The sequence below is a fragment of the Drosophila willistoni genome, chromosome 3R, assembly GCF_018902025.1.
Source record: "Drosophila willistoni isolate 14030-0811.24 chromosome 3R, UCI_dwil_1.1, whole genome shotgun sequence".
Lineage (NCBI taxonomy): Eukaryota > Metazoa > Arthropoda > Insecta > Diptera > Drosophilidae > Drosophila > Drosophila willistoni.
This window is the reverse complement of record NC_061086.1, coordinates 27,400,813-27,416,862: the sequence shown is the minus strand read 5'-3', so window position 1 is coordinate 27,416,862 and position 16,050 is coordinate 27,400,813. Positions and strand designations below refer to the sequence as shown.

General features: G+C 36.8%; 1 protein-coding gene across 1 annotated transcript in view; it reads right to left on the bottom strand.

The window, feature by feature from the left end:
* Nucleotides 1-9,140, bottom strand: part of LOC6646934 — a 45,854-nt gene extending 36,714 nt beyond the window's left edge. Inside the window, exon 1 of the mRNA XM_002069621.4 lies at nt 8,838-9,140. The gene's annotated coding sequence lies outside the window, so the exon portion shown is untranslated. The remainder of the gene's footprint in view (nt 1-8,837) is intronic.
* Nucleotides 9,141-16,050: the final 6,910 nt, after the last annotated feature.

Here is a 16,050-nt window from a genome sequence, read left to right as displayed (position 1 = left end):
ATGTGCGTGGGTGTGTGTGTGTGGGTGGAGTTGTCTGTGCGGTTGGCCACCCTTTTAGACAGGCCAAAAGGGGTTGCCACTTTAATATGCAACATCACACAACATTTACTCAAGTTTTTCTTCATCTCCTTTTTTTCCTTTTTCGCCGTTTCCCTTTTTTTTTCTCTCCACTCTTTGGTAATTGTTGAGTGTGTGGAAATATATTGGTTTAAAATGCAAGAAATCCTTTGATGATTTTACTAACAAGAATAATAAACCAGTTTAAAATGATAAAGAAGAGACTCAAGACTTTGGCTTCTTGACAAGATTTCTAGAAGAGCATCTTCAGTTCTGAAAACCATTTGAATTGTTGGCCTAACACACAAAAATTCCTATATAAGTAGATTCTCGGAAAAGGATAAAAAAAAATAAATGCTTATTTTTTTGTTTACTTTGCTTTGTATTTTTTGTTTTTTCACTTTCAATTCGAAGAAAGGTTCGGTAAAGATGAGAAAAGAGAAATAAAATTGCACAACCGCAACTTAATGAGTCCATCCTTTGGCTTGCCACCCATCTTTCTATCATGGCCACCCACTTCCTGCCCGCACCTTATAATGTTTCCTGTCATATGCCACGCCCCGCTCATTAAAAGTAACCAAAACTGTCGCTGGGCTATATGGGTGCTTTTTTTTTTTTTTGGAGGCCCTCCACAAACCAAATGACAAACAGCAACAGAAACAACAGCATCAGCAGCAACAGCAACAAGAACAACAGGAACACATGAAAGGCAGCCAAAAAGGCGACACCAAAGCGAGAGAGCTCCAATTTTCCCCCAGCGATTCCTCATGCTCTTGTGCCTTCCATTTTCCACCCACACTGCCCATGTTAGAGCTATCAACGCTAATGACAAAAGCGCGCAAAGTTTGCATTTGCTTCAGATAGGCGAGAGGGAAAGTGATAGACAAGAGAGGGTGTGGGAGGGGGGGAGCTAGAGAAGCAAGCACTGCGAGGCACTAAACATGCCCACAGGGTGTGTCCAGCACAAAAATCACACAAAAGAGCATAAAATTAGTGAATGATGCCAAAGTCTGTCTACTCTATATTTCCCTTTTTGGCATGACTGCTTTTTTTTGCCTCTTTCTGACTGTCAGTCAGTCTACCCGCCCCAATGTCCTTTAAGCCTCGACGACTTTGTGTCGTTACTTTATTTTAAATTTGCCTTACACAAAGGCCTCTCCCCCTTCCCCCCTCCACCCATTTCACCCCCCTCATGATGATGAATTCATGCCCATCATTTTGCTTGTAACAAAACTTGTGATTGTTGCTGTTGCCTTTTAGTATTGCCGTTGCTAGTGTTTTTGTTGCTGTTGGTGGTGCGGTGGCAGTGGCAGCGGCTACTGTGGCTGGCCGGTCCTCACGTTCTCTTTGCCGCCCTATAGTGTCCTGATTTCTAGTCCTGCCATAGCACTTACACGAGTTGGTCATTAGCTACGCCTGGCAGCAAATTATTTGGCTGGGTGCGGCAATGTCCTAACCATATTGTTGCTGCTGCTGTTCCTGCCGCTGTGGTTGTTGTTATTGTTGTTGTAGGCGGTTATGATAAACATCAAGCACACTGCAGCTTCACACAGGACGAAGGGGACAAGTAGTACCAAGAGTTTTGGGAGGATGGGAGGGGAAGGCTTTGCTTTGTTCACCAGTGGAGCAAACATTTTCGCGTGCGTTGCGCCATAAGTTTAATTTTTCAGATGGCCATTGCCTGGTGTGGCATTTCATGGAGCGGTTTGTTCTTGTTGTTGTTGGAACATTTTCATGTCAAGTACTTAAAACTGTTGTCCTTGCTGTTTCTCTTGAAATCATAAGGGAGCAGTAGAGCTAACCCAAAAAAAAAAGAATACATATTAAATTATATACAGACAAAAATAAAAAACAAGATGTGAAAAGCAGTTGCAAAAACATTTCTCATGCAACATTTTAAAAAATTAACGCAATTTTTATGTTTCATAATGCGCAAGGCGGCACTTCAGTGTTAGATGTGGGCGGCGCTTTATATAAAAATTATATAAATTGCTGGGCGTTTACAAATTTTGCTGAATTACAACAAAATATATTTTATTTCTGTCTATACGTTTTTTTCTCTCGACGATTAAAAATGAAAAGCTTCTCCCTTTTGTTATGCATTAGAATTTTGTTTTTTCTATTTATGGCACAGAGATTTTATTTTTTGATAAATGAATTACAATTTTTTTGTTGGCTCAAACAATAAGTCTAAAGTAATTACTAATGCTGGCTAGATAGATACATAGATGAATTTTGTTTAACTATTTTCATGTTTGTAGTTGTTTGCAGATTTCATAAATATATCATATTTATTAGCATATAAATTACTTTTGTTTTGGAATTTATTAATTTAAGCATTTTGTTGTGCAATTTGCCAAACATCTATGTGGAATGTATATCAAGCATACGCAAGGTAAGCCAGAACAAATCAAATCGAACGTTAACATTGATTGCATTGCTAAACTTTTTTTTGGCTGCTTTCATTCTATAAAAATGTAAATTTTTTTTTATTTTATTGTTCAAAGATTTATTATATATGAAAGAGAACTGCTGATTTGCACAGATTCGAAATACCAAGTCCCAGCAAATTTCGAGGACATGGCCAAATGAATGGGTCTAGGTGACACACAGACACACACAAACACAATGTAAGAGGATATTTTATGTTGCACAACCACGTGGCACAGTTTTTATGCTTTTGTACAAAAATCAAAAAAAAGAAAGGCCAAAAATTTATTATCGTTGCTAACTGTTTTTATGATTTTATTTGATGATTGTTTTGGTTTTGCTTTCGATGGCTAAGCTCACGGCTTATGGCGCGTCGTTTTAAAGGCTGGCAAAATCATAAATAAAATTCTTTTCGTCTGGTCATGTCAGATTTGGTTTATTTGTTGCTGTTGTTGTTGTTACTATGGTTTTGCCTAACGCTTTAAAATGTCGTTTCGAAAATAGCCTAGGCCACTCTATTGATTTTGGGCCCAAAAGAGAAATGTTATTACAAGCATAATGGAAATGTTAACAACAGCACGTACTAATCAAAGTGCCGCAAGCAGCAGGAGCAGACCAACTGGGATTCAATAAAAATGCCGACAGGCTGTCTCAGAATTGACAGAATTGAAAAGATCCATCCCACACACACACACACAGGGACACACATATACACTTGAGTATGCCAGAAATGTAGGCTGGAAATTGCATAAAATCATGATTTAATGAATTTCCGGCAATAAAATAATTTAATTTTGGCCTAGGCGGATGAAGGACTCGACTGCTGACTTTGCTGGCTCATCATTAAAACGTCAAGGGGCTTGCAAAAGCAAACGCAACGCAACGCAAAGCGAAAAAAAAAATCTATATAAGACCAGAAATGATAATAAAGTGCTCAAATCTCCGCATAATTTAATAATGTCAAAGTTCTTGGCGGCCTTCGTTGGCATCTCTCACTCACTCTCTCTTTCTCTCTCAGGCGGTAGTCAAGCATAGAGACTGCGTGTCGCATAATAATAATAATAATAATAAAATACCTAGGCAGGGCTCAGGTGGGTGCCAATCCAGGAAACCAACCAAGACCAGCCACTTGGCATGTCTTGGCTTGGCTTGGCTTTGCTTGACTTGGCATACATGTCAGCTAATCCATGATTGGTCCCCTACTTGGCACTTAAGCCAACCAGCTTTGTCACATCAACATTGTCTCCATTAAAGTCAGCATTATAAAATTTTTCACAATTTTGGCATATATATGACACTTTTCTTGTCACCATAAGCCATGTGATGAGTTAATTAGTTACTAAGAGAAAGTATTTAACAGAAAACTGCTTAAAAATATATTTTAACCAGTGGGCTTAAAATTTGCTATAAATTTACTTAGCTTAACTGATCATTTTTAGAGTATATATAAAAAGGATCTAGGAAACAAATTGGTTACCTCTTATATTACTAAAACTTTCTTTACATAATGAAATACGATCAGAAACATGTCTAAATTAGTCGATCAAATTAGTCAAAGAATAAATCGTTGCCTCAATAATCAATCTAACCAATTTATTAACTATTTATCGCTTATAATATATCAGAAATTGATCAACTTTGGATCAACTTAGAAGTTAAGTCTTTCCTTCCCATCCAACTTGTTCGAAATTCTCTTTTTGACACTTGTGCAAATGAATTAAAAGATTGTATTTAAACACTATATCAAGATTTTGAAACTTTCAATTATATCAACTAAAAAAGGTGTTAAAATTCCTATATCTAGGAGTCTAATTTTTGCAAGGACTCGTTCTAACTTATTTGTGGGTTTCATTCATTATATCGTTAAAGTCAACCAAAAGATGGCAATGAAATATTTGCTAAATTCTTTTATTCTATATATAATTAAATGGACAATTAAGTTTAAGTGAGATTTTCAGCTGTTTTTATTTTGCTGCCAAAGGGAAAAAGTATGGTTTAAAAAAGAAGAAGAAGAAGAAAATCGACAAGACGAGTCCGGAATCGGAATGCTGCACTTGTCAGCAGCCAAGACAATTGTTCGTTGGGATGAGGGGGAGTGGGGTGGGGGGAATGGTGTATTATTGGGGGGAACAATGCCACAGATACAGATAAGAGACAGAAAGTCAACGAGGGAACTGAATCGAGTGTCAAGCAGCGTCTCGCCAATCGTCTTACAAGTGCAATGTCAATTTGTGCACAAAGGGATAATAAGGATTTATGTCAAATGCTGGCGCTGTTTGAGTTTTGCCAATATTTTTACAACTGACTGCACTTAAATCAAGTGGGTAACAAAACGGCTCTAGCCATGCGGCCCTTGTGTCTAAGGGTTGTGGTGATGGTTTGTGTTGAGTGTTGGCTGTTGGTTATGGTGGGAGTGGTGGGTGGGGTGGGGTGGGGAATCGATAACTTTGTTGCAAAAACTTTGCTTTCAAGCCAAATAATGGGCTACTTAACTTATTAATTTCCTGTATTAGTAACAAATTTCACAAGCGATGCTCATTAAAATTGCATAAATATTTTTCAAACAAAGCTATCAGAAAGCAATTTTGCCAATAGTCTGAAGCATAAAACTCGCTTCAAAGCTGCTCACTTCAAAAGTTGTGTAAACTTTTAACAACAACAACAACAAACGAGGTCCGGCCAACCAAGCTCAAACTTTGCTCCTACTTCCTGTTCATGTTGTGTTTTTTTCTCCCCTTTTTTTTTTGTTGTGAGCACTTTGATGCTAAGCAAGTTTTTTTTAGTGATTGTGTTTTTAACGCTCAAACTGCCCACCAACCAGTACGAATGATAGACAGTCAGACAGACAGTCAGACAGACAGAGAATGGGGGAAGAGAAACACACTAGGGAGAAGCTCGAAGCAGACCTAAAATCAGGCGAAAGCAATCGGTTTGTGGTCTAGGCCCGGCTTGATCTAGGTCCTAGAAAGGGTAGGCAGAATATACTGACGTCGTCGCCTTTGATAGAAATCATGCTGAGTTGTGAAACGTAAAATTGAATTTACTTTTTTTGGCCGCACTCTGGTTCTTGTTCTGCCTCATTCACATTTTTGCAGGACCACTGACAACCATCATGTGGGGACAGTTCTCCTGTTTCTTCTATTTTATTTTTATTTTCTTTTGAAGCAAAAACCAAAACCAAAAAAGGAGAGAAACTTTGCTGACTCGTAGCACTGGGACCGGAACATAAATCATTAGGCATTTGCCATATGCAAACGGACGCAGAGAGAAAGAGAGAGGGAGAGCGAGGGAGGGGGGAAGCAGTTTCTAGGCTCTCTCAACTTCATTGCCTGTTATCACAAATCCCAGCATTAAATTCTGGTTTATACCCCAATGATGATAACAGGCTAATTTCCCACTCCCTCTCTTACGACCATGGCCATGCCCACCCGAAACCCTCATCACACTTGCCATCAACAAAGTGGAATTTGGTGTAGCAAAAGTTAATGATTTTGTTTCTCAATCAACATTTGTATCACATGTTTTGTTCATTGTGTGTCTGTGTGTGTTCTGTTCTATGTTCTGTGTGTGTTGATTGTAAGCAGCTTAAAGCGACCGCCTTTCCACTAAGTGAAATTGAATTACATTGTTTCTCCGTTGTCTGTGTATAATGTCGGATTGTTCATGTAACTGTTTGTGGTATTGGTCAGTTCGTGTTTATTTAAACGTAATTAATTTGAGCTCCTTCTAGCTCTGGCAATTAGTTTACCAGTTGAGCTTTAGCCAAAGCTGTGGCATTCATTTCCCATCAGACGCACAGCACACAAAATCCGACAGGGAGGCAAGGGCAAAGGTGGATATGAAGGAGGGACTTAAGTGTCTAATCCTTATTTAGTATGAATTCTTGAATTTTGGTAATTAAAACGTTGTCAAGGACTAGAAAACGATTTTAAACATTTAAATCCCAAAATTATGCAAGAAGATATTTATTTAGGATCAAATCACACTTTACTAATGGACAAATCTATCTTAAGACCAATTTAAATGTTTTCTATCTAGCTATCTATCTATCTATCTATTTATCTATTTATCTATCTATCTATATATCCTATCTATTTATCTATCTATCTATATATCCTATCTATTTATTTGACCCATCATATCTGACCCAATTATTTACTTGTTTACCTGTTTAGCTATCTATTTTCCATTTTGTTGTCTCTCGACTATTTCACTTTGTGTCTATCTATTTATCTCTTTAATTTTACAGCTTCTATTTGCCATTTCTTTCGCCCGGCTATCCACTAGATAGTATTTACCTGTCTAATCCTGTTACTTTTTATATATATTGGCCAATTATTACATTTATCCTTTCATCTTTTTGTCTATCTATAGCTTAAATCACAAATCTTTACTTATAAAATTGCGTTGTGCTATAAAATTGATTACTTTCCTACGAATATATATTCATATAGTCAATCCTCTTCAAATATTTGCAGTTTTCAACAACAGATTCATTACATTCTTTCTAAAAATAGTTCCGATTTAGGAACAGTTTTTGAAGTTCAAAGACCTATTTTATCCCGTGGCCAATCAAGGGCTGTGAAATGGCGGAAACTTTGCCCACTTAAGTATGCAATGAGCTAATGAATTCCCCTTTTGAAACATATAATACAATTTTGAATCTCATATGGTAAAAAACATAATTCTTAAAGCAAGAATTGTTTATATATTACCAGGAATAAGAGCTATGAGTTTCTTAAAAACAATGAATACTTTTCCAGCCTATTACATACTTTGGTTAGAATCCAACATTTGAAAGACCTCTAATTGGAATATCTGATTGAAAATAATCAATAAAATCAATGAAATCTTTCTGAATCTCAACCTTGACAACTAATTTTAATTTCTAAGCCCCTAATTTCCAATCACTCAAGTTATTAAATGATTTTTGCATTTTGCTCTGTTTATGAATAAGTCAAATAGGTAAAACAAAAAAGAAAAATTAATTCAATTAAATCAAATCTAGACATAATTCCATTGAATTTTCTGAGTTTTATTAATCTCAAACTTCAATTGCAATCGGAAGAACGCACCCCAGTGTAATTAATCCAATTTGATTGTACAATATTTCACACTTAAAAATCAAACCCTCGCAATTTGTTACACTCAACCAACGATACACATGAGACAACACCAGATTTTAGTAGAGAGAATGAGGTATTACTTGAGTAGTAGAATAGAAGGGAAGAAGGGAAGGGAAAAGGGTTCATACATCGTACGTGGTTACTCTCAGCAAATTGAATGGAAGTTGGAGGACTTAGAGTGTCTGATGGCTGGGATACGCGCTAAAAGTTGTGCAAATAAATGGCACTGAAATTTTATAGCACACTTGATTATTTTGCGCAATAATTCAGCGCAGCTAATCACCACATAAATAATCTTAAGGATAGTCCGACATTTCATTCAGATACACATAGTATATATAAATACATATATATAGATAGACAAACAAAACAAAACAAAAAGACAGGTCAGGAAAGAACAGGACTCAAGTGTGAGAGGGAGAGAGAATAAGAAGAAGATATGATATGAGAGTTGGAGTGTTAGAGAGAGGAAATTGCGTTGACTAAGCAGCAAAACAAATAAGAACCAGCCAAAACTCATGAAATCGAGAACTCGGTCGAATGGAACGTGAGCGAAATTTTTGCTAACGAATGTTGACTTTTGCCAAAGTACTAAAATCAAATAAAAGCAATAAACAACAGCACCAGCAACAGCATGAGGCAAATCAAACAAAATCAACAAAATCACTTGGCTAAAAGTTTGCCCGAAAAAAAACACAAAAAAATAAACGGAAACTTGATGATGAAGACAAACGTCGAGTAAACTATATTTGGTCATCATAAAAAATTAATAAAAATGGCCAACAAACAAGTTAAAGTTTCTGCCTGGCCCGACTTGTTCAACTTGTTGGAGCAGCATACATACAAAATTTAGCATTTAAGCCAAGTAAACAACAAATACATAAAATTAACCCGCTGGAAATTCTGGCGGAAAACAGCTGGCAGCGACAGTTTTTCCCCCCTTTCACCCCCTTGTTTCTAGCCGTCAGAGCACAAATCTAGGTTAGCCATACAAAAATGAAAAAAGAAAAACCAAACAAACAGCAAACGAAGAACGATGAAACGAACTGGCATCAGTTACATTGCGTATACGCCGCATATTGTGCCACAGTGCCACAAGATACAATAAAAATCAGCAATTTAAAGCCCCAGCATCATGGCAATATATTCTATGATTTTATTAAGGTAGAGGCGACACATCAACATAGTGAACGAGCATAGAATGAAGTTATGTGAATAATTTACCAGCAATTTGTTGAAAAAAATTCAATTTGCTTCCACGTCTCTTGGTTGTTGCTTGCTTGTTTTTTATTTACATATATTCGATTTGTTCACTTAAAAATTGGTTTATAATAATTCATATTTAAACACTTGATGTTTGTTTTTCTTGATTTTTGTATCTATATTTTTAGCTCTCAATGAAGCGATTTTTTCTAGATTTTTTTGGGGATTTTTCTTTCATTCAATTAATTGCATTCCGCACAAATAAACACCAAAATGTGGATCGAGAGTCGACACTTTCACTACCAAACCGACCGTTAAATTCAACGTTCGCCACGCATCTGACTGATTTGCTTGTTGGCCATCAGAGATAGGCATGGAGGCTGCTGTGTGAGTGTGTGTGTGTGTGTGTGGGATACGCACCCATCAACATCATCGGGATTCGCCCTCGCCGCACACGAAGTAGACATTCGCCTCGTTTTAAGCTGCTCGTATCTTGCCAATCTTCAAGTATAACAGTTTTACGACCACACGAAGACAAAACGAATTCAGAACTCGGTTAGCGGCACTCAAAGAGAACGAAAAATTCGCCGTTGTATCCTGTGGAGTAACATTAGCTATGGTCATGGTTAAGAGAAACTCTTGTCGAGTGTAAGAGAGAGCAACTTAGTACCCAAGCTTGAAGGGTTTGAATATTAACAGCTGTTTGCACTGTGTGTTTTCAATGCGCAGAATCAGAACGAAATGTTCATTAAAATACTGGCTAATACTGGGAACAGTTTCAATTTGTTATCAATTCTAAGGAAATTCAAATATATAAAAAAACTGAAATCAAACCTTTTAGTAGCCATTTCCAAAAAGATTTTTTTACTTCCGTTTAAACATTATGTATTTATTGGACTGTCTGTTTAGTTAACAACCTTTTTGAAACTTAAATAAAAATTTGAGAATAATTTTCAAAAGAGGCTTACAGAGAGATGCCTGAGCCGTAGTTATTTTGAAGTCTAAAGTCAGTAGACTTTGCTAAAGAACTTTAGAATTGCAATGGCCATAACTAATAAAACTAGTAGGGAATCGGAACCAAAATATGCAAAATAAGTTAGGTCCTTTTTCTTAGGCGTCATGAAAATTAGTAATAAGTATGATCTTCTTTTTTATTTAGAATATAAGTTATTATAGATAATCAATCTACACTATAAGATTTGCGATAAAAACTTTTTAACACAATTTATTTATAAATTTTCATTTATTTCCATATTTTCCGTATTTTATTTACATATCTATCAAGATTTCATCAACCATCTCTAAAGCGAACTTTAAAAAGTTTGTAGTAAAAATAATTCATATAGACTTAACCAAGTATGAGACACTTAATTCTTCATACTTTAGGATGGTTAGTTTATACGTCTGTTCATTTCAATTGTCACTCACAGAATGTCTCTTTATTTGATTTTTCTCGTGGTTCAAGATTATCTCTCTTTGTGAGAGAGAGCTTATCTTTATCTTAAGATCTATGTATTGCACAATGGGTGTTATTGGAGTTTTTCATTAGGGATACTTATACTTAGCTTAAATATTACTTAAATGCTATCTTTTTGTTCTACCTGTAATTAATATTCATAGTAAATTTATTTGAAACACCAACATAAAAATTGGCAATTGCTTTATTCTGTAAAATGTTTATTCTCTTGACATCATCATTGATCGATAAAAATAAAGATGTGAAATATTCTGTTAAATTTAAAAATAAATTGGCTAATAGCTCAATGTGTGTGTGTGTGTTTGTGTGTGTGTGTGTGGATAGCCAAAGACTGCCATGCAACTGATAAACCACTCAAATAAAAATGAGTGGTCAAAAGCCACAAGTCCTCAACCAGCCGAAGACATCATCCAACCGACAAGCAGCTCAAATCCAAATAATGAACCAAAAACGTAAGCTAACAAAAAATAAAAGGAAATGGCTCAACCAATTGCCCAAAATTCAGTATCTTCAATAATAAATAAATAAAGAAAGATGGAAGAAGAATATATCTCTTGGCCAACCGCTGCAGTGGCTCAATGTGGATTTTGATTTAAGTTTTAGTTGGGTCGGTCGCACTTATCGCGCAATTGATACGCAGCTTAAACTCGGCATTGCCGGACATCCACATGAAGCCAGCGACCAGTCAATGAGATGCCCAGGCCATATGCGGCATTTCAATGAGATGAAAAGTTATTTGCAATATACGAATCGATAGATCATACATACATATACTATCTATCCGCGTGTGTGTGTGTGTGCTGTGTGTGGATATCATCCCAAAGTGCACATCATGATTTTATTAAATGGACTCTGATGTATTTATTGTCCAGCAACAACGTGACTTGTGAATTGATTTCATTAAACTGGAAAAAGTTAACAAAGCTGCCTGCGCTTTGGTGTGCCTTGGCAACATTTTTTGGACAAAGTTGCCCTGCTTTATTTTGCCATATAGATAAATATTTTTTTATAGCGCAACGTCGTCCCTTCCTATCTGTTTCTCCTCTCTCTGTGTGTGTTTGTGTGTTGGCTTAAGGACATCTATCGTTAGTGGCCAGGCAGAGACGGTCAGCTTGAATGACCAATGGCAACAGCAGCTCGCATCGAGCGTGGAATATCAATGTGGTCAAGTGGATGACTAGCCGTCAGTCAGAGAAACACAGGCGGCGGCTCAAACCCCGCTGTTTGCCACACAAATTGCCAAATTGTATATTTGTATCACTGTATCGGTGTGCCAGTGTGTGTGTGTGTATATGTTGTGTATATTCTGCGGCTTTGCCTGCTTGTATTTTGTACAAATAATGATGATAATGTTGATGCGGCTCGCCTGCTGATTTCACGCACATAACTCTGATTAGCCATAGCAATCCCATTCCAAAATATTCCATCCATATTGCCCTCTGCAAACGGCTTTAGGATTTTCATTTAAGCCATGTGAAAACGATTCAACACTTTTGTTTGCAGCTAAAGTGCCGTGAAACCATTTCAATGCCACTCTAAATTTACTATGAATAATGGGGCGTATGCGCAATCTTTGAATTAAACAATAAGAGATGAGAGTTTTGCATAGCACTGCAAGAAAAGTTTACCAATTAAAAAACAACTTGTCTTTGATTTAAGCCAAATTATACTACTCCAATTTCTTATGCTAGACATCATCCTCAATTTGTTGCAAATCTATATTTCAATCTAATTCCTCATCATGGAATGGAACTAACGATGATTTTAGTACTGGTTCTTCCAATTGAGATTTCTGTATAAATATACTTGTTCAACAATTTTTATAACTAATGAAAATATTGGTCTTATAGGTTAATGTTTTATTCTTAACGGGCATAAAGAAACTTTCGATATTCTCAAACTTTTTGCCTAGTTCTTTTTCAAATAATTTCTGATAATCAAATGTTTGAATTGTTTGTATTCAACGTATCCTCATATAAATATCCTAGCATAATTTCTAGTTTTAGTCGTAAGTTTTAACTAAATGTATATTCAAGGGGTTTTTTAATTAAATTTTCTCCCCAACTTATCTCATAATATATGTATTATCGTTAAGCATCAATGTCTAGCAAATTATTATATATTTAAGTAGAAAATGCCAATGCAGCATGAACTCTTAACCCTTAGAATTATACTCACACATATCAAATGTATATATCAATATTAGTGAATAAATTAATGAATGAATGAATGAATCGTTGAATTTTTTCAAGTGTGAAAGTGTCAAGCAAATGTGAAATTACAAAATTGCCAAGTAAAATAGAAGCGCGCAGACTTCAGGCTTTATATTTCTTGTTTACCATAAACAGAAAAAGGACACACAGACAGACAGACAGACAAACCAGATAGGCCACTTCCTCCGACTCCTTGCTGTTGCATACTAAATTGTTTCACCATTTCTTTTCGTTTTCTGTTTTTACAAATGTTTAGCGGCAAGAACCACTTACATGAGCCATTTGCATCATATTTCTGTTGTCATTTGTTGACATTTTACTTGCTTTGTGCTACGATGTGGGTGTGTGTGTGTGCGTGTGTGTGTGTATGTATGTGTGTGTCATGTTAGACGTATACTTAATGTGCAGTCATTATTTTTCAAGAAACAAGCTCAGAGGCAAGCCATTCAACAACAACAACACAGTCTGAGCCAACTTCAGAGCCAGTTCATAGTGCAAAGGCAGCATAGCAAATAAACCAGCTAAAGGAAAAAAAAGAGAAAACAAAACCTTATTTAGCCTCTGTGTCTCTGGAGGAGGCAAAAAGAAAAACCAACCCGCCAACCAAGCATAACCAACCGAGCAAAAGGCAAAGAGATGCTTGCTCTCCCTTCATTGTTTGCCCTGGACTTGGCTAATTGCCATCCCACCAGCCCCCCAGCCCGCCCCCGTACCCGTCCCACAAAGCCCATCATCATCATTGACTATCGTTTTTCACCAATCAGTCGAGTGAGTATTAATTAATTATCATCTTGAAGCATATTGGTCAGGGCAGACTGCCTTCTCGCCTGCCAGCCAGCTGAAAGTTGATTTTATGCTGAATTTTTGCTCAACTTTTTTTTTCGTTTTTTTTGTTAACTAATTAGTAATCAACTTTTTGGCCCATGACAACGATGAGCTTCTTGGCCTTAGCGTGGAAAAACTTGTCTCTAACTTTTAGCATCGAAAGATACATACATATACATAAAATAAAAATCATAACTTTTATCAACTATTATTAAAAAAAAACATAAAATTGGTATACAATTTTTTTGCTAAAATGAAATCACAAAATCAATATAAATTTTAAATTGAATTTTATTTGCTTTTCAAGCTTGTTTCTTTTTGCTTGGTGAGAGTGGATCGAAAGTTAATAGATTTTATTATTCTCTAGAGACAAATAGTTTATAAATTTATTTATTAAAATTCTATCGAACGATCCTTTAATTGATATAACATTCAATTTAGCTTCTTTAAGGCTCTTGAATTGAATCTAAATTTTTGTGAAAAGTTTATAATAAATTTCTTAAATTTAAAACAGATTTAATAAATGAATGTCCATCTAAATCATTGTCTTGTTTATTTTAAAATACTTTTACCCTCTAGTAAATTGAATTGAACCAAAGAAAAAAATGTGCAATATTTGTTTCTGTTTTTTTTTTATTTTCTCTCATATTTATGAGTTCCATTTAAAAAGGCAGGATTTGATTTAGTGTCCCTGGTGGAATCCAGGCTGTGGCAATTAACTAAATGACTATCCCACACTTTATTATACTCTATTTGTTTTTGGTTTTTTTGGCTAATTTGGCTTGGCCTTAAACTGGGCCAGGACATGAGAAACTGGGAATGGACATTTTTGGCGTCAGTGCAGGCAAGCGTCATTTTGTTATTGTTTTATTTCGTTTGGATATGGCCGCTGGGCCAGGCGCCATCGGGCCTAGTGCAATTGCCGCCTCTTTTTTGCTGATTTTTTCACACTTTTTTTTCGTTTTTGGCTGATTTGGTTTTGTTTTTTATCTATTAGCAGCAGCAGCAGGCAAGAAGAGAAAACAGAGGACGGTCAATTTATGATTATGGGAGCTACTCGCTTGGGGGGTTATTAAAGTCCATGTCGATGCCGCTTATCTCTGACTCTTGTTGCCATAATGCTAAATATGCTTGAGTCTCGCACACACACACACACACACAGGCACACACATTACGCAATGTGCTGCACTTAAATTTCACACTTAAATAAACAACTTCCAAGCTGCTGCTGCTCCTGTTGGCTGTTGACTGTTGGCTTGCACTTCGTCCTGGCCTCTGGGTTATGGAGAGGAGATGCTTGGCCTACTTTGGAGCCCGCAAAACTGCTAACTGGCAACAACAACAACAACAATAGCAGCTAGTATAACTCGTGAGTGGAACACACACGCATAAATTGAACAATGCTGAGGGTCCGGGCCTGTGGTCTCATCCCCTCCCCATCCCACCCATTCAGGATGCTCGATGCGTGGTAGTGTGACACGGCACAAAATGCGCCACATGTTATGAACCCTAAGGAAAAGGAGGAGGAGCAGTAGGCCAAGCATGTAGTTTGGTTTGGTTTGGTTTCCGCTAGAAATCGAGGGAGTGCGGCAGAGTGGCTTAAAGTGCCTTTTACTAGGCTTAATTCGCATAATTAATTTTGTTAGTAAACTTTGGGGGGGCTAATACATATTTTGCCACCGTTAATGTTGTTTTCCTATTATTGTTGTTGTTGTTGTTCTTGTTGATGAGACTTCTTTCGCGACCAACTGACGCTGCTGCTCTACATACACTGAACGAAAAGCCGTAACAATGTTAACAATTCAGTGTGAAGCTTAAAATTACCGTTAGTAAAAATTAAATGGTTTCCAAATTTAAGTAGGTAATGAAAAAAACATTATTTTCGCTTTACAGATGTAAAGGGAAGATTTGTTTCACTAACAAAAGTTATTCTTATAGTAAATTGCAGTTTCGCTCAGTGTAATGATATCTCCTTGTCGCGTTTATGTTTATTCATTGAATTTATGCCATTATCGTTGCCTACTTACCAGCGCCAATCTGTTAGCTGGGCCACCAGCAGGCTCCGGGCTCTGGGATGTGTGTGTGTGTGTCTTATGTGCATGTGCATGAGTATTTGTGTCTACCCTACAGGCCAGGTAATTGCACTTGCGTTTTGCAATCATAGCCTTGTGCACAGTTTGCCAGGCACTTCATGTTCAATACGCTGCAAGCCATCATGCAAAAAGTACAGTGAATATCCAATGTTGAAAGAAATTGCACTATCTTGTTAAATGGGCTGTCCACTTGCTGTAGAGCTCACTGTGGCCGGACTAGCTGCCTGCTTTTGCGGTCAAAATGGGAGAAATCTGCCGAACTTGTGTATTTACTTTATTATCGCATATTTGCATTCAGGACCAAGCCAAATGTGTGCAGGTTATTTATGCATTTGTAGGCTTCTTTGGCGTGTTTCTGTGTCCTTCTCGGTGTAAGTGTGTGCGGGTGTGAAAATTGTCTCCTAACTACTTTGGCTCAACCACAAGCGTAAATAGCCACACCTCTAACCTTACCTTATGTGTTTGTTCATTTCCTTGTTGCTGCTGCCCCATAAGCCTACCAAAAATCATCAAGGGACAATATTCGCAATGCAGTCTTGGAAGTAGTTTTTGTGGTTTTGGTCATGCCCAATCGATTTCGCGGCTTTTTAATTCACTAAGAATTGGAATTGGAATACACTTCGAAC